Source organism: Panthera onca, chromosome B4 (genome assembly GCF_046562875.1).
Source record: "Panthera onca isolate mPanOnc1 chromosome B4, mPanOnc1 haplotype 2, whole genome shotgun sequence".
NCBI lineage: Eukaryota > Metazoa > Chordata > Mammalia > Carnivora > Felidae > Panthera > Panthera onca.
The window spans coordinates 65,557,224-65,576,561 of NC_138345.1; the positions used below are offsets into that span (position 1 = coordinate 65,557,224).

General features: G+C 37.2%; 1 pseudogene; it reads left to right on the top strand.

The window, feature by feature from the left end:
- The window catches only part of LOC132695372 (small ribosomal subunit protein eS6 pseudogene), a 37,622-nt pseudogene extending 18,544 nt beyond the window's left edge, over positions 1-19,078 (top strand).
- Positions 19,079-19,338: the final 260 nt, after the last annotated feature.

Genomic DNA, 19,338 nt, shown 5'->3' on the forward strand with positions numbered 1-19,338 from the left:
ATCTGATCTCTGATCACATGTTCAGTTTTCCCAGTGCATGCAGGAATACTTGACCTGCATAATGTCCATTGTTTACTACTAACTAAAATGTCTGCTCACAATACCTTTCTGCTCTTCTCAGATAATAAACGCCTGGGAATGAAGGCCCAATTAAATCCCCTTAAGGCCAAAGCATAGCTAAATGTACCTAGACAGGGCCTAATTTCATGCTTTCTTGGATTTCATCTCCAGATGAAGGCAAACCTTGGTTCATTACACCACCCTGGTAGGAAAGGAGGAAGGCAGTACAGCAAGAAATAATGTCTGGTCTTTTTCCTTCTGCATTTCTCAAAGATTTCCCCCCGCAATGATGTAGGTGCCTTGTGTTCATTTTATTACTCATTAATTTGTTTGATTAATATATTTATTATGTGCCTAGCAAATGCCAGACATTGCATACTAAGTACTGGAGATTCAGTGGTGATCAAAACCATGGTCTCTGTCCTTCTGGGGCACAGAGACAACAGAAGGAGAAAGACATAATCAAATAATAACACAGATATATACGAATCACAATTGTGAGAGTGCTCAGAAAGAGTCCCCACCTTCTCATACTTCTTAGCACAAACCCCAATCCTTTTCTGAAGTGAAGAATTTGTTAGAAATAATAGAGGATATGGGGGTGGAGATAGGGTAGGTTCAGCCACTATGTGCAGATACATGTTGGGAACAGAGGAAGCAGAGGGAACAGATGATGATAATAAAGAAATATGCCTTTGGTATAAGGAGTCAAGTGGTTCATTAAAGATTGGCAGAATTTGTATTTTCAATGTGATTAATAAGTTAGTGAATTGATTAAAAAAAATCAATTTGGCAAGTGATATCATTGCCAGATGAATCTATACAGCAAGTTCAGGACAGTGGGATGTGGAGCTTTGAAGAGCTGGGAAATGGTAAATGAATTTTTGGAGCCAGGTCTGGCACTTTGTAATTTGAGACATCATGGTGTTTCCGAAGGAGACTAGTCAACCTTCTGTGTGAGAATAAATGACGTTTCTAGCCAACCTCCAACAGGGTGGCCTCTCGTTATCATCACAGAGAGAACAGATTGTCTGTTTAGAAAAGAAACCTTGGCCGAAGAGGATTTCATTAAGAGGAGCCTTGGGGTAAAATTGTGCCTACAGTTTAATAAAAACAAACTTACTTGGTGGGAAGTGGGGGAGAGGGGAGAATGGACTCAGTTGTTCTTGCTCTTAATTCATGCCCTTATTTTAAATTAACTAGTTGAAATGCCTATTAAAATTTTATGGACTTGCACTCCTTTCAAAATCCTTGGACTAATTTTTTTATTATACTATTTTCCATTCAGTAAAAGAACACAATAGGATCTCAGAAGGCATTTGTTGATAGATGCAAGTATTATATTTGTGTTTCAAATTATTACTGCTGTTGTTATTTTTTCATTTTTATCAAATAAACAGGAGGCTGTAGCAGAATCATATTGTAAAATACATAATTCATGCGTTAAGAATACAGGATGAAAAGGATTGCAGAGCATTAAAGATGAAAGTCTGAGGAGAAAATTTGAATATATATTTGGATTCAGTAATGAATGACTTATAAATGGTATTTGCAACTTAGTTTTTCTTTTCTAAAAAATGAAAATACAAATATTTATCCATACTGTGGCAAATACCATTCAGATTTAAGTTACCCACATATATACTAGGCTGTTACTAGAAAGTTCTCATATATAAGCTATAAATATCCACTGAAGTCACAGTGTTCTTTGATACTATAAATAAAATTTATAATCCCCATCTCACATTCCTTGAGAAGCCCTATATCCTCTATGTCATTTCAGTGAATCCTAAAGCCTTCCCTTTTCTTGGCCACCTCTTGTGTTTTTTCTTCCATGGATTTTTTTTTTGTCTCATTTCAACTTCCCATGCTGCTGCTGTTCTGCCTTATTCATATTAACCCAGATGTGGAATATATAGGTGTATGTGTGTGTGTGTGTGTGTGTGTGTGTGTGTGTGTGTGTATATATATATATATATATATATATATACATACACATATATACATATATACATATACACATATTTACATATATACATATGTGTATACACACACACACACACACACACATGTATGTATATGTATACACATTCCAGAACTCAAAGAATACATGAAATTTTGCATATGGAAACTCCAACTCCATTTTTCAGGTTGCTCTCCCTTAGCTCCTTCCTTTCACACACCTTTGGTCCATTAGCAAATCCTATGAGCTCTACTTTCTGAATATGTTTGAACTGTGTCCATTTCCAAACATTGCTTCTGCCACTCTGTTCCAAGACCTCTTGCTGGGCTTCCTGCCTTTGTTTTCAGTCTATTCTCAACCAGCAGCCAGATTGATTCTGTCGAAACATAACCTGTCGCTTTTCTGCTCAAAATTCTCCAACGGCTTTTAGCTCACTAAGCACGGAAGCCAACAGCCACTAAACCCCTATGTGATCAGATTCCCGGTTACTTCTTTGACAGTCTCTGAATCCTCATCCCATCACTTGCCAACCCCAGCTTCACTGGCCTATATGTTGTTTCTTGAAGATCCCAAGTACATTCCCCCCCCACACTTAGACTTTGCATGTGCTGTTTTCTATGCCCAAAATGCTCTTCCCTCTAGTTCCTTGATAGCCAGCTTCCTCATTCCTTTAAAAGAACTTTATCTCTTAGAGTGCCTAGGTGGCTCAGTTGGTTGAGCACCCAACTTCGGCTCAGGTCATGATCTCACAGTTTGTGAGTTCGAGCCCCACATCGGGCTCTGTGCTGACAGCTCAGAGTCTGGAGCCTGCTTCATATTCTGTGACTCCCTCTCTCTCTGCCCCTCTCCCACTTGCTCTGTCTCTCTCTCCAAAATAAATAAAAACATTAAAAATTAAAAAAAAAAGAAGTTTATCTCTACAGTTAGGCCTTTCCTCCTGACATTAAATAAAATGTAGCACCCTCACATGCCAGAACATTTTCAGTGCCCAATGTGTCTCTTCTTTCTCTTTCTTCCTCATCCCATTTCCATTATCATCCCCTAATTTTTCAGAACAGCAAAATATCTCTGACTTACACTGTTTTTGCAAATCATGCTTTGAGATCTGAACTTTTTTGTATATGCAGCTTGTCAAGAAATTTAGCTAAACAAGAGATTACCTGATTAGAAGAAGACAAAACTTTAACTTGAAGTCAATGGTGATTTTCAGCCCTGACTAATACAGTAGTATTTTTTTCAAGAATGGAAGTAAAATCTAGTAAATTAATAATAATTAAATTTAATATATCGATGATCGTAAGTAACAAAATAATAATACCTTAGTTACTAACAAATTAAATGTAATTAGTAATTGAATTATTTGTAAAATTAAAATTACAATATATGTAAATAGACTTTAGCCAGTTAAAAGACATGAAATTTTCAGATTGGACATAAAAAAAAAAAATCCTGATCTATCTTGTCTATAAAAGACACAGTTTTAAAAAATGGGGGTGGGGCCTGGGTGGCTCAGTCAGTTGAGTGTCCAACTTTGGCTCAGGTAATGACCTCATGGTTCTTGAGTGCAAGCCCCACATCAGGCTTTGCCATGGCAGGAGGCTGTTTAGGATTCTCTGTCTCCCTCTCTCTGCCCCTCCCCTACTCACACTCCTCTCTCAAAGATAAATAAATAAACATTTTTTAATAGAAAAAAAACTTGGGAAAGTCTGAAAGAATAGAAAATGATATACATGGTAAATATTAGCCAGAAGAAATCTGGGGTGGCTATATTAGTTCTAAGACAAGATAGGCATCAAAAAGGTCACTACATAATGATAAAAGATTCAATTCAATGAGTAGTTATAGGTCTATAATAGTTTTACCTAAAATCCTTGAGGTAAATGTGTTTCAAAATTTAGCAGTTACAGTTTTATGTGTGGTTCAAATTCCAAACTTGGTGATTAATGGAACCAGCCGTAGTTACTAGGCTTTAATAGAACTGATAAATGAGGGAAAGAAAGGACAAAGGCAAAGGGATTAGCTAAAAATAAAATGGATTAACTAAAAAGGTTAGAAGAGATCTCTCCATCTCAGAAAGAAAAAGGAATGGGGCAAACAGATCACATGAATGTTCCACAGGAACTTCAAAGGAAGCCTCTAAACATGTATGTCCTAGGCTCTCCTGGAAATAGCTTAGTAATGTGTGTAAGTCACACCTCCACTTCTTTGTTTTTCTACTTTTGTTATTAGCTTATTTGACATCAGATGGAGAAATGAGTTCATTATGCTCCTTGGTTTATGGCACGTATTAATCTTTAGGTAGGGAAAGTTCCCTCTCTTGCCTGATTGCTTGATTTTCTTTCATCTCCATTCTTCATGCTTAATCTTCTCACCACCATGGACAATCATCTTAATTTCTTAAATATTCATCTTTTTATGTGATTATGTTATTGGAAAATGACTGCTGCTACTTTATGTTCGTGTATCTTTAATTTACTTAAATGATACTATTATATTTCTCCTTCTGTTTCTTAGAAACAGAAACAGACATTTAACAGGGATGAGATAACAAGTAGCCCCCAAGGAAGAAAATAATCCTGGAGGGAATTGTCATTTGATTAATTTACTTCCCCTGTTGTCTGACTAAACTTCTCACAATTGAATCCTTTGTCTGTTTCCAATAAAAAAGAAAATTTCACTTTTATTTAAATTTGCTTAGTAAGTTTCTCTTTCTTGCTGCAAAAGTAGATGCCAAACAAGGAAAGAGAGTATGATTAATTTTGTTATCTTTTATTCTGAGTACATATGCACTGTGGTTATTAAAGTGATAGATGAAAATTGGCTCCCTCTTTCCACAGTGAATATATAAGAAATAATTAATAGAAAGCAAACTAAGACAATAACACATTGTTAACTGTGAGCTACTTGGTCTGGTAGACCCTGAGATACTTCGATAAACAAACAATTCCCTGGAGTAAAGATATAATTGAATCTTCAATATACCGAAGGACTAAACAGGTTAGTCTTCTCTGGGGAAATCTCAGATGAGGGAACAATGGCTAACTCCCCATCTACATTCAAAAACTATTTCCTTATGAAAACTACATATTTGCCGGCATGAAGGACCTTGGAGAAAATACCACATGCACAAATATCCCTTTTATAGAATAGTTTTTGTCACTATAAAGTAATATGTATTCATTTTGGATACATTAGGGAGGCAGTATGTTGGAATTAGGAAATTGCAGAGAATGATGAATATTTGAAATATTTGTTTTAAGCAATCACAGAAGCACCTTCTTAGGGACACATAAACATACTGTTTAGCAATACTAAAGGCAAAGCTGAGCTTAAATGGGAATCAGATCATTTGTAGCATTTTCAGTCTTGATCTTTCTCCAGTATTGTTTGGAAGCCTGGGCAGAGGAAGACAGAGGAAGGCTTGAAGGGTGGGATCCAGCTAGGAGGCAAAGGCCCTCAGGGCACTGGCACTAGACTGGTTGGAGTGGTGGATTGTGTGGTCCAGATTAGATAGAATAAGGGGCAGAGACCTAAGTGTTGAGAAGACAATAGAGGAATGAAGATCATAGGACTTGTTGGAGTCAAATTGGAATAAGAAAGTGATATGACCATAAATATGGTCATTTTTCACTTTTCAAATATAAAATGGATGTTAGTGATGACAAGAGTGTGTCTATGAGCATAAGCTACTATGGTAAAGTGGAGGTGAATGCTTTTGGAGTCACAGAACTATGAACTTAGAGTATGGATAGATAATTAACCACTAGACTACCAATAGAATTTGAGAACAGAAATGAACAACATTAATTGAGATTCCAAAGTCATTGATGAATAGATGAAAATAGTTTTGGTGGTGGGCTTGTAAATGATAGCAATATTGAAGGATGCAGGAAGTATGACTACATGACCTAAATGTAAAAGAAGTCATATTATTTATACTACAGTAGAAGAGTAATGGTTTCTTGCCAGTATTAGGAATTGAGAATAGAGCCCTATTTACCTTGTGCATTTACCTTTGGTAAATCCTTTGGCCCTGCCATCACATCTTGTGCAAAAGTCTAGACAGAAAACGAGTTCTTTAAGTCCTTTGGAGGCCAGTTTTTCTTTTCATAATCTCAGTAATGGATCATATTAATGATTCCTTGCATGTCTGTTGCTTCTTCGATTACACCACTAGAATCCAACTCATTGTAAGTCCTGGATACACACCAGCTTTGCCTATCACTGGCTTCCAAAGCAAAAACCGTTGTCATGCTTTACAGAAACTCATTGTTCTCTTTTGCCTTTACAGGCTACCTTAAATAACCCCTAACCTCACTGGACAGTGAGATGAATTAAAGAAGATTAATAGTTTTATTATTTTTATTTAGTTTTTAAAGTCTATTTTTGAGAGAGAGAGAATAAGCGGGGGCAGTGCAGAGAGAGAGAGGGGGAGACACAGAATCTGAAGCAGGCTCCAGGCTCTGAACTGTCACTGCAGAACCTGATGCAGGGCTTGAACTCGCAAACTGTGAGGTCATGACGCAAGCCTAAGTCAGACACTTAACCGACTGAGCCACCTAGGCACACTAGAATTAAAGGAGATTAAATACTGCTTATATCCACAAAGCTCTATTGGTATGTGCCCTCACTGGTTTATATTCATACTGCACCAACTTGGCTTTCTCCATCTATGAGTAGAAATAAAAAACAACAGAAATAATGTTTTGAGGCAGCTTGGAACTTTTGCAACTCTGTATTATACATGAAAATGACAGAGAAAGCAAATATAGTTACTTGAATTGTGAATAACTTATTCTGCAAGTGTTTCACAAGACAATGAAGCATTTCCAATAAATTTTAACTTGATAAACCAGCGATGTCTTGCAATACAAGTAGTATGTGACAATATGACACTGAATGTTGTGTGATCACAACTGAGCCAATGGTTCTTCTCTCTCTCCCTCTTTCTCTCTCCCTCTTTCTCTCTCTCTTTCTTTTGCTACATAGTTGTGGGTGATCTTCTCCCATGCTTGGATACTTGGTCTTGGGCCACGGTGCTGGGCAGAAATCAGTGATTTTTCAGAATGTTGAAAGGTGCCCACAACTGGCACTAGTGTATTTTTTGTCACTTCAAGGCACCTATGGACAGTCTTTGCTTTTCCATACAAGAGTAAGTTTAGGAATGCTTTGCTTCATTCTAGGTCATTGGATAGTTTCCTTGTTAAAGTTGTAGAAGAAAAAGATTACATTGAGCCAATAGATACCAGTGATTTCATTACTGATAGTGGAAATTGTCCTACACAATAACTTTCCTCTCTCTTTTCTCCCTCACACCAGCCACGAAGGTTTTCAAAGGTAAACGCAGGTTAATTTATTTTTCTTTATGTTTTGTATTTTCTTTATTATTTTGTATTATATTACAGAATTGTAATCATTTTTATATAAATACTTTTGGGTTGTGGAACGAATCATCGGAGTTTCCATTATTTCTTGTGGGGAATTCACTTTGATATACAAGTGCTTTGGATTACAAGCATGTTTCCAGAATGAATTATGCTCACAAACCAAGCTTTTACTGTATTTTCCTCCAGGGTGTGGTGGCTGCCAGGTGCAGGCACTTATGTGATTTCTAGCCTCTTTCTGTCTCTTTCTCCAATTCTCTTTCTCACTCTCCTCCCTCTCCCTGCTCCCTGCGCGTGCGCACACGCGCGCGCACACACACACACACACACACACACACACACACACACGAATATATCCCAGGCTCTGACACTCACACATAATGTATACACATAGTAGAGATCAGGTATCCCAAATTCTGACTTTAAGGGCCAGAATGGTAACATACATCATGGAGAATCCAAGTTGGATATAGGGAGTAGATAAGCACATAACAGAACAAGAGAATGTGATCCTATCCGACGACATGCACATTCAAAACTTTTAAATTCTGTTGCCTGAAGATAAATATCTGCATAGTTGGCTGTCAGATGTCAGTTTTCAGTCTCAGTAAATATGGAAAATTATAAAGAAATTGTCCACTAGATCCCTTCCTTTATCAGATACATATTTTATCAGTTTGCTTTTAAATGTCATAATTGCCACAAATATTTGATAATCACTCATTATCTAAGTATGAATAAAGTAAATCAACTATGCAATGGAAATTCACAAACAGAAACCCAACTTAAAAATCATAGACCAGTGCTTTTCAAAGCGTGGTCCTCAAATTATGCTAGTTCCTAACCATCAGTCAAAGGTTTGGAAAAGAGTGGCAGTTTTCAAAGGAAAAAAAATATTATAGATATTGTATTCACACACATGTCACAAACTTGAAATATATAACAGTAATTATGCCTTTTTTGGAAGCCCTTTATATGTGATTTTCATGAATAAAGATTATTTATGCACAATAAAGCAAGTACAGTTGGAATCTTTAGTGTCTTATAATGAATACTATATACAAGTGTGTCCTTGTATAAAAATACAACTGTGTATTTTTATCTCACTTGCCTATTTTGTAGTATTTTTGTTAAATTTGATTTTTTTTCTTATAATTAAATGTTGTGTTATATCCTCAATGGAGATAATAGATTAATGGCTTGAGAGTTGCTCATAGAAATAAAAATGTTAAAATAACAACATAAATAGACAAATTGTATGTTAGGATATTGACTCTGCTATTTTAAATGAAAACAAATGGCATTGACTTACATAGAGTTAAAAGGGTTTTTTTCCTCTTTTCTGTAAAATTCTTACCTGGTCGAACATTCCAGGAAGGTATGAAAGCTCTGCCTGTGAGGTCATCTGAGTGCCCAGGTTCTCTCTGGAGAGCTTCCCCATTTCGTAGGTTGTCATCCTCATCATTATGGTGAAAAGTGACTTATTACCATAATGTCTCAATTCTGGCTCTCAGAGTGTGATAGAGGAGGTGGGCGGGGCATGGGAGGAAAGAGAGTAACTTCATTTAAAGGACACGTCCCCCCAAATTATACATTATACTTGCTCATGTGCCATTAGGCATCAATTAGTTACCTGACTATATCTATTTGCAAGTAAGGCCAGAAAAAATGGGTAACCATGTGCTCTGACAGAAACAAAAATTAATGTCAGAAGCAATATTAAACAGCCCTGTTAAAAAAAAAAAAGAATATGAGTTTGTATGTACAAGCACAAGCAAGTCTGGGATTGTGAGGGATTATTACAAACAGCTGGAAAAGTAAAAGTTGAATATAATAAAGATGACAATGTATTAAACCTAGACTGTATTAGACTAATTATCCTTTTGCCTTAGTCTCTAAAAAGCTGAAAAATATAGCATTTTGTCTACAATAATTAGAATTGAAGGCTTTCTATCAATTTAAAAATAAGTGTAGTTACTACTTTGATAAACAATTGACTTTGTAAGGAAAAATTCTATTACCAATTTTTACTATAAATTGAATGAATTTTGAGTGAAGCAACACAAACTGGAAGCATCATTCAAAATCGTACTTTTATAGCAAAAATGACCCAATTATACTCTTGGAGAGAAGCTTGAAAACTAGTCTAAAAAATTATAAATAGCAATAGCCAAGGCAAAGCAAAACAAACCACACACTAAATACGTTTATTAAATAATAGAACAGCATCTCAGTATTGTGAGTCATTCAACATGGATCATCAAATTATTTCATGATTTACCAGCAGATAATTTAATTTGTAGATGGGAAATCCTTAATATGTAAAGTTTATATAATATACATATGGTATGTACATGAGAGTTAAGTCCATGATATTTTTTTTCCTGTTTATTAGTAATATCCTTTGGTAGAAAAGTTTATTTTTTTTCATTTAGTCAATGGTTACTTTGTGAGTCATGACGTAGAGTGAATTGAGATCACACATAATCACCATTATTTATTTGAGTGGAAGAAAAATGTTACTCATAAGGTTGAATTCCCATGCCATTCCACACTTTATTTGTCCAAAGTGGACAAAATGACTCAATATGCCTCTTAATATTGGTCCATGGGAAAATTTTGATGGCCTGAAATGAAGGTTGCTTGCTTGAGAGAACAATTGGTTTGGCTTCTAGCAAGACCATGGTCAAAGTAACTTCCAGCTTACTCTAAATTTTCAACCTGGGATTTTGGATCACATCAGGAAGAAATCTGTGCTGTAAAGTCAGATGAGGACTAATCTGTTTCAGCAGTTTTTCTTTTGCCTCTGTTAAGCTTTAAGGTTCAAGAGGGTTGCTTTACCCAGCAGTCTCTTAAGAGACTGTGGGTGGGGGTATTCCTTATTGATTTTCCCTTACAAAATGGGCTCTTTAGGTTTCCAGGTTTTTAGGGGGAGCACCTTCTTTTGGGCTCTAGACTGATATTTTTCTCCGGTTTCCAGGAGGATATAAAAAGTAAAATTCAAATTAGCTTATTTCTTCAAAAGCTCCCAGTGTGAAACTGGCAGACAAATTCCATTAACTGTGTAGTATACAGCCTAAATAAGTAGCTAAAAAGAAATTCAAATCACCATATTAAATGGTGAGATGGCAAAACCAGATAGCCTTTATTTAACAAGAGCTGGAAAAGCTGAAACCAGAAAATGTAGCTAGCGAATACAGCTATCAAAACTGACATTCCCCTCTGTAAAACATAAAATAATCTTTACCTTTGGTGTCAGAACCTATGTTATAATATGGTTTGAGGCTCTGAGATCTTTGGAAATCTAGAAGGCTATAGAATCAATTATTTTCTAAAGTTCAGAATATACATTACACATGATTTGTAGAACGTACCAACATGTATTGTAGATGTACTCCAATTGGGCAGTTACAACTGGAGAAAAAGAGTGGAGGAGCTAGGGCACTGTTAACTCCTGATTATTTTTGCTTTTCTTTTATTTTTTTAAGTTTATTTACTTATTGTTTAATTTACACATAATTTAGTTAGCATACAGTGCAACAATGATTTCAGGAGTACATTCTTTAATGTCCCTTTCCTATTGGCCCATACCCCTCCCCCAACCCCTCCAGCAACCCTCTGTTTGTTCTCTATACTTCAAAGTCTCTAATGTTTTGTCCCCCTCCCTGTTTTTATTTTATTTTTGCTTCCCTTCCCTTATGTTCACCTGTTGAGTATCTTAAATTCCTCATATGAGGGAAGTCATATGATATTTGTCTTTCTCTGACTAATTTTGCTTAGCATAATTTCCTCCAGTTCCATGCACGTAGTTGCAAATGGCAAGATTTCATTCTTTTTGATTGCCAAGTAATACTCCAGTGTGTGTGTATGTATACACACACACACACACACACACACACACCCCACACCTTCTTTATTCATTCATCTGTTGATGGACATTTGGGCTCTCTCCATACTTTGGCTATTGTCGATAGTGCTGCTATAAACATTGGGGTGCATGTGCCTGTTCGAAATAGCACACCTGTATCCCTTGGGTAAATACCTAGTAGTGCAATTGCTGGGTCATAGGGTAGATCTACTTTTAATATTTGAGGAATGTGCATACGGTTTTGCAGAGTGGCTGCACCAGTTTGCATTCCCACCAGCAATGCAAAAGTGATCCTCTTTCTCTGCATCCTCACCAACATCTGTGATTGCCTGAATTGTTAATGTTAGCCATTCTGACAGAGGTGAGGTGGTATCTCCTTGTGGTTTTGATTTGTATTTCCCTGATGATGAGTGATGAGCATTTTTTCATGTGTCAGTTGGCTATCTGGATATCTTCCTTGGAGAAGTGTCTATTCATGTCTTTTGCCCATTTCTTCACTGGATTATTTGTTCTTTGGGTGTTGAGTTTGATAAGTTCTTTATAAATTTTGGATACTAACCCTTTGCATGATATGTCGTTTGCAAATATCTTCTCCCATTCTTTTGGTTGCCTTTTAATTTTGCTGATTGTTTCCTTCACTGTGCAGAAGATTTTTATTTTGATGAGGTTCAAATAGTTTGTTTTTCTTTTGTTTCCCTTGCCTCCAGAGACGTGTTGAGTAAGAAGTGGCTGTGCCCAAGATCAAAGAGGTTTTTCCCTGCTTTTCCTCGAGGATTTTGATGGCTTCCTGTCTTACCTTTAGGTCTTCCATCCATTTTGAGTTTATTTTTGTGTATGGTGTAAGAAAGTGGTCCAGGTTCATTCTTCTGCATGTCACTGTCCAAGTTCCCAGCACCACTCGCTAAAGAGACTGTCTTTATTCCATTGGATATTCTTTCCTGCTTTGGCAAAATTAGTTGGCCATACATTTGTGGGTCCATTTCAGGGTTCTCTATTCTGTCCCATTGATCTGAGTGTCTGTTTTTGTTCCAGTACCATACTGTCTTGATGATTACAGGTTTGTAATACGTCTTGATGTCCGGGATTGTGATGCCTCCTGCTTTGGTTTTCTTTTTCAAGATTGCTTTGGCAATTTGGGGTCTTTTCTGATTCCATCCAAATTTTAGGACTGTTTGTTCTAGCTCTGTGAAGAATGCTTGTGTTATTTTGATAGGGATTGCATTGAATATGTAGATTGCTTTGGGTCGTATCGACATTTTAACAATGTTTGTTCTTCCAATACAAGAGGATGGAATGTTTTTCCATTTCTTCATGTCTTCTTCAATTTCTTTCATAAGGTTTCTATAGTTTTTAGTGTATAGATTTTTCACCTCTTTGGTTAGGTTTATCCCTAGGTATTTTATTGGTTTGGGTGCAATTGTAAATGGGATTGATTCCTTGATTTCTCTTTCTGTTGCTTCATTGTTGGTGTATAGGAATGCAACTGATTTCTGCACATCAATTTTATATCTTGCAACTTTGCTGAATTTATGGATCCGTTCTGGCAGTTTTTGGTGGAGTCCTTTGTTTTCCATATAGAGTATCATGTCATCTGCAAAGAATGAAAGCTTGACTTCCTCCTGGCTGATTTGGATGAATTGGTCTGTTCAAATTTTCTATTTCTTCCTGTTTCAGTTTTGGTAGTTTATATGTTTCTAGGAATTTGTCCATTTCTTCCAGATTGCCCATTTATTGGCATATAATTGCTCATAATATTCTCTTATTATTGGTTGTATTTCTGCAGTGTTAGTTGTGATCTCTCCTCTTTCATTCTTGATTTTATTTACTTGGGTCCTTTCATTTTTCTTTTTGTTCAAACTGGCTCAGGGTTTGTCAATTTTGCTAATTTTTTCCAAGAGCCAGCTCCTGGTTTCATTGATCTGTCCTACTGTTTGTTTGTTTCGATAGCATTGGTTTCTGTCTGATCTTTATTATTTCCGGTCTTCTGCTGGTTTTGGGTTTTATTTGCTGTTCCTTTTCCAGCTCTTTGAGGTGTAAATTTAGGTGGTGTATCTGAGACCTTCATCCTTCTTTAGGAAGGCCTGGATTGCTATATACTTCCCTCTTATGACCATCTTTGCTGTGTACCAGAGGTTTTGGGCTGGTTTGTTATCATTTTCATTGGCTTCCATGTACTTTTTAATCTTCTCTTTAACTTCTTGTTTAGCCCACATTCTTTAGTAGGATTTTCCTTAGACTCCAAATATTTATCTTTCCAAAATTTTTCTTCTGGTTGATTTCGAGTTTCATAGCATTGTGGTCTAAAATTATGCACGGTATGATCTCGATCTTTTTGTATTTGTTGAGGGGCTGATTTGCGTCCTAGTATGTGATCTATTCTGGAGAAGTGTCGTGTGCACTTGAGAAGAATGTGTATTCTGCTGCTTTAGGATGAAATGTTCTGAATATATCTGTTAAGTCCATCCAGCCCAGTGTGTCATTCAAAGCCATTGTTTCCCTGTTGATTTTCTGTTTAGATGATCTGTCCATTGTTGTAAATGGCGTGTTGAAGTCCCCTACTATTATGGTGTTCTTATCAATGAGTTTCTTTATGTTTGTGATTAATTGATTTATATATTTGGGTGAATTCCCGTTTGGAGCATGAAGGTTTACAATTGTTAGGTCTTCTTGGTGGAGAGACCCCTTGATTATGATATAATGCCCTTCTACATCTCTTTTTACAGTCTTTATTTTAAAATCTAGATTGTATGACATAAGTGTGGCTACTCCAGCTTTCTTTTGGCAACCATTAGCATGATAGATGGTTCTCCATCCCCTTATTTTCAATCTTTAGGTGTCGTTAGATCTAAAATGGGTCTCTTGTAAACAGCATATAGATAGATCTTGTTTTCTTATCCTTTCTGTTACCCTGTGTATTTTGATTGGAGCATTTAGACCATTGACATTGAGAGTGAGTACTGAAAGATATGAATTTATTTCCATTTTTTTGCCCATAGAGTTGGGGTTTCTGATGGTGTACTCTGGTCCTTTCTAGTCTTTGTTGCTTTTGGTCTTTTTTTTTTTTTCATCTTTTCTCCCCTCAGAGAATCCCCCTTAAAATTTCTTACAGGACTGGTTTAGTGGTCACAAACTCCTTTAATTTTTGTTGGCCTGGAAAACTTTTTGTCTCTCCTTCTATTTTCAGTGATAGCCTTATTGGATAAAGAATTCTTGGCTGCATATGTTTCTGATTGAGCACACTGAATATATCCTGCCACTCTTTTCTGGCCTGCCAAGTTTCTGAGGATAGGTCTGCTGCGAATCTGACCTGTCTTTCCCTCGTAGGTTAAGGAGTTTTTTCCCTTGCTGCTTTCATGATTCTCTCCTTGCCTGAGTATTTTCTGAATTTGACTATGATATGCCTTGTTGATGGTCATTTTTTTATTGAAGTTAATGTGATTTCTCTGTGCTTCCTAGATTTTGATGTCTGTGTCTTTCCCCAGGTTAGGAAAGTTTTCCACTATGATATGCTCCCATAAGTTTTCTACCCCTTTTTCTCTCTCTTCCTCCTCTGGGACCCCTATGATTCCAATGTTATTCCTTTTTAATGAGTCACTGAGTTCTCTAATTCTTATTTCATGATCTTTTGCTTTAGTCCCCCTCCTTTTTTCTGCTTCATTATTCTCTGTAAGTTTGTCCTCTATATCATTCATTCACTGCTCTGCCTCATCCATCCTTGCTGTTGTGGCATCCTTTTGAGATTGCAGCTCAGGTATAGCATTTTTTATTTCATCCTGACTAGCTTTTACCTCTCTTATCTCTGCAGAAAGGGATTCTAATCTATTTTCAACCCCAGCTGGTATTCTTGTTACTGTGATTCCAGTTTATGGTTCAGACATCTTGCTTGTATCTGTGTTGATTAAGTCCCTGGCTGTCATTTCTTTCTGCTCTTTCTTTTGGGGTGAATACCTTCTTTCATCATTTTGAAGGAAGAAAAGGAGTCAATAGAGTAAACACACACACACACACACAATTAAAAAATTAAAAACAACACAAAGAAATCATATAAAGAATGTCAGATTCTAGGTGTGTTTTGGTCTGGTTGTTGAAAGAAGTTTGATAGATTGGAGAAAAAAAGTAAAGACAATAAAAGAAATAAAGGGGGAAAAGGGGGGGAAAAGGAAAACATTTGAAAATTTGAAAAAATGAATACAATAGAATAAAATTAAATGATGAAAGTAAAATAGAATTTTAAAAACTTATAAAAAAGTTAAAACTATGGTAGAAAAAATATTAAAGAAAAATCTTTTTAATAACAATGGAAAATAAAAATAATTTTTTTTCTTTTTCTGTATTTAAGAATAAGAAAAGAAAAAGAAAAAAAAATGAATGAAAGGACCAGCAAACAGAATGAAATACAATTGAAATTACATCCAGTTTCCTGTAGAAGTCAAACCATGAAGCACTTTATAGTCCATAAACTAAGTAGGCAGAGAGACTTGTCATGTTCCTCAAGCAGGACAGTTGGGCTCAGTTGGGCAAGGCTTAGTGTAATGGCTCCAATCTCCACTAGATGGCGCTGCTTAGCTTCCTGGGGTGGATTGTTGGGGCTCCTATAGGGGTGCATGTGCATGCACTGGAGGGGTGAAAATGGCGTCACCTACATACCCAGTCTCCAGTGTCAGAACTCTGTGCTCTCCCCAACCAGTAACCAAGCACCCCCTTTGTATCTGGCTTTCTTCCTCTCCCCGCTTTTACACTGTCCATGACCAATCCATCAAGTTGCCAGGTGGCACCTCCCTCCTGAGTTCTATCTCAGATGCGGCTGTGAGATGTCCCTCACTTCTGAGGGACTGGGGATTTGACCCACTCAGACCCTCTGGGGGAGGGTGTTGCTGAGCAATGGCTGGTGCCGGCCTGCCTCCAGGAATGTTCTCGAGACTGTGCTGCTGCCGATGCCCAGAGACCCTGGCTGGGTGCCAGCCCACCCTAGAAAAAGTTCATGCAATCTTGTATCAGCAGTGTTTCAGGGATTATGGTAAATCACAACACACACCTGGCGCCAGGCTTAACCTTTAACACCCTTGTTCCAACACCAGTGAATGTGGTTGTTTTCTGGGATCCACTGGGACCTTTGTGGATGGGGTGGCTGCACAGCCTCTATCGAATGTCCTCCCAGCAGGGGAACTGCCACTCACTTTGTAGGCTGTAGACCCCTCAGACCTCACTTTCTGCTCTTGGGGATTCGCCCTTCCCACCAGAGCACCGCCAGTTATCCAGCTGCGGAGTTTCGGACTCTGCACTGTCCCTGTTTATAGAGTCTTAATGGAATTTAAACTCTCCTTTCTCCTTTATCCCTTTTTTGTTCAGACCCTTGTGACTGTTTCCACTTTTTCTTTTTCTCCCCTGCTGCTTTTGGGGGGGGTGTGTTTCCCGTATTCTCCACCTGCCCCCCATCTCTGTCCTCTCTCTGTAAGCAAAACCAGCTCCCTGCTCTCCGCGGCTTCTCTCTCCCCCAGTTCACCTCTCTGTGCTGCGTACCTGCCAAGTTCTGTGGTTCAAGTTGTGCAGATTGTTGTGTTAATCCTCAAATCAGTTTTCTAGGTGTGCAAGATGGCTTAGTGTTAATCTGGTTGCATTTCAGGGATAAGAGATGCAAAAAAAACACTTCCATGCTGTTTCTCCATCTTGGCCCCTCCCCTTATCAGATTTTTAGCTGCATTAAAATATTGGTGCCTTAACAAGGAGGACAGAATCTAAACCTTGATTTCTTTGCTTCTAGATGAAAGATAGAAGCAGACTGTAATTTCCCTCTGACACATAAATCAGCTATGCTTTTTTAAAGTTCTACCTGTAAGGCTGATGGAGGCTCAGCCCTGGAAGGACAAAATTTTGACTATATCTTTGCTTTCAAAACCAAATAAGATAATGAAGTGGGCCAAAACTGTACACTCTTTGCCAGAACTTCTCACTGGATGGTCTGAATGCCAGCTACATCAGAATTAACCTAAGTGCTAAACAGATTTCTTGGCCCTTACTACCAGATCAACTAAACCAAAATCTCTGCAGGCTTATCCGATATACATTACTATTTGAAAACCACTGCTCAATGAAAGGCAATCATTCATTAATTCACTTATGTGTTCATCTGTGCCTTCAGTTAACAGAGAATTTTGGAATGCCTCCTACACAAGGAAACTGTGCTAGTCATGGAAGAGGAAACAGAATTAAGACACAGTGACTGGCTAGTCACATTTATATTTTAACAGAGGAGATTAGAAATATATACAACTGACTATAATACTGTGAAAAGCCTAAAACACATAGGATTCTATAGATCTTATAGAGTGTTTTGACATGTGTTATTTCATTTTAATGCAATATCCTGCATTGCACTTATTAGGCTTACTTTGTCAATGTTTTTATGCCCATGAGACCGTTAATTCCCTGAGTAGGGGCCTCAACTTAGTTGCCTGGATATGTCTTAGACAAAGAATAGTAGGGCTCACGCATCCAAATTTGAAGTTTGTTAAACTGAATAAAAGGTATTATTATGCCCTATAGTACAGGCAACTTCAATATGCTGAAAAAATTCTCCAGTTCCACCACGTTATAAAGATATTATTTTATCTCCTTATTCCTCTCATGTCCTCATATATTTTCCCAAAATTATTGTGGTATAAACTTCATTCAAATCCAATCACTTTTTGACCATTTAACATATTTTATATTTTGTGTTAAGTGCTTGAGATAGTCAAATAAATGACATACTCTCTGCTTAGAAGGGTGTTGTATGCTAATGAGGGAAATAGACACATAAGTAAATTAATATTATTTAATGTGAAAAGCCCTATGATAAATTATAGTAAAAAAACACTTCAAAAACAGAAACACTGAACAATCATTTAAATCCATGGGGAGTGGCAGTCAAGTTATATTTCATTATTTTATTTTATTTTTATTTTAATGCACATTCAATTCATTTTTCAACATTCTTTCCAGCATCAGATACAAGTTTATATAAAAAAGATCATATTGCTCTTTTTTTGTGGTACCTCAAAGGCAGTAAGCTGCTTTAGGACGAAGCTGAACATCTCTTGCTCAGCTACTGGCTGCCAAAAGCTCATAGAAGTGGATGATGAACACAAACCTCATACCTTTTATAACAAGGGTATGGCCACAGAAGTTGCTGCTGATGCTCTCGATGAAAAATGGAAGGGTTATGTGGTCCAAATAAGTGGTGGCAATGACAAGCAAGGCTTCCCCATGAAGCAGGGTGTCTTGACCCCTGGTCATGTCCACCTGCTGCTGAGTAAGGGGCATTCCTGCTACCGACTAAGGAAGACTAGAGAAGGAAAGTGCAGATCTGTTTGGGGTTGCATTGTGGATGCCAATCTCAGAGTTCTCAATTTGGTTATTGTAAAAAAAAGGGGGGGTGAGAAGGATATTCCTGGAGTCACTAATACTACTGTGTCTTGCCACCTGGGGCCCAAAAGAATGAGAGGAATCTGCAAACTTTTATAAAGAAATGATGTCCACCAGTATGTTGTGAGAAAGCCCCTAAACTAAGAAGGCAAGAAACTAGAGCCAAAATGGCCAAGATTCAGCATCTTGTTTCTTCATGTGTCCTCTGACACAAACATCAGTGTATTGCTCTGAAGAAGCAGCATACTAAGAAAAATAAGGAAGGGGTTGCAGAATATGCTAAACTTTTTGGCAAAGAAAATGAAAGAAGCCAAGGAAAGATGCCAGGAACAGATTGTCAAGAGATGGAGGTGGTATCTGAGAGCTTCTACCTCTAAGCCTGAGTCCAGTCAAAAATGAGATTTTCTAAGAGTAACAAATAAATAAGATCAGACATCAAAAAGAAAAAAAAGACCAAATTGCATATGCTCTTTCAGTAGAAACATGGTTCTAAAAATAGCTTTTTCTTTATTTTCTATCATCCTCTTCCATTCATTCCAAGGTAACCAGTGTTAATTAAATTCCATGCTTTTGTTTTTAAGGGACAGACTCTGCAGTGGGATGGGAATGCCAGATTGAAGACTGTGTGTACTGTCAAAGCAAAAACTGCACTGGACAAA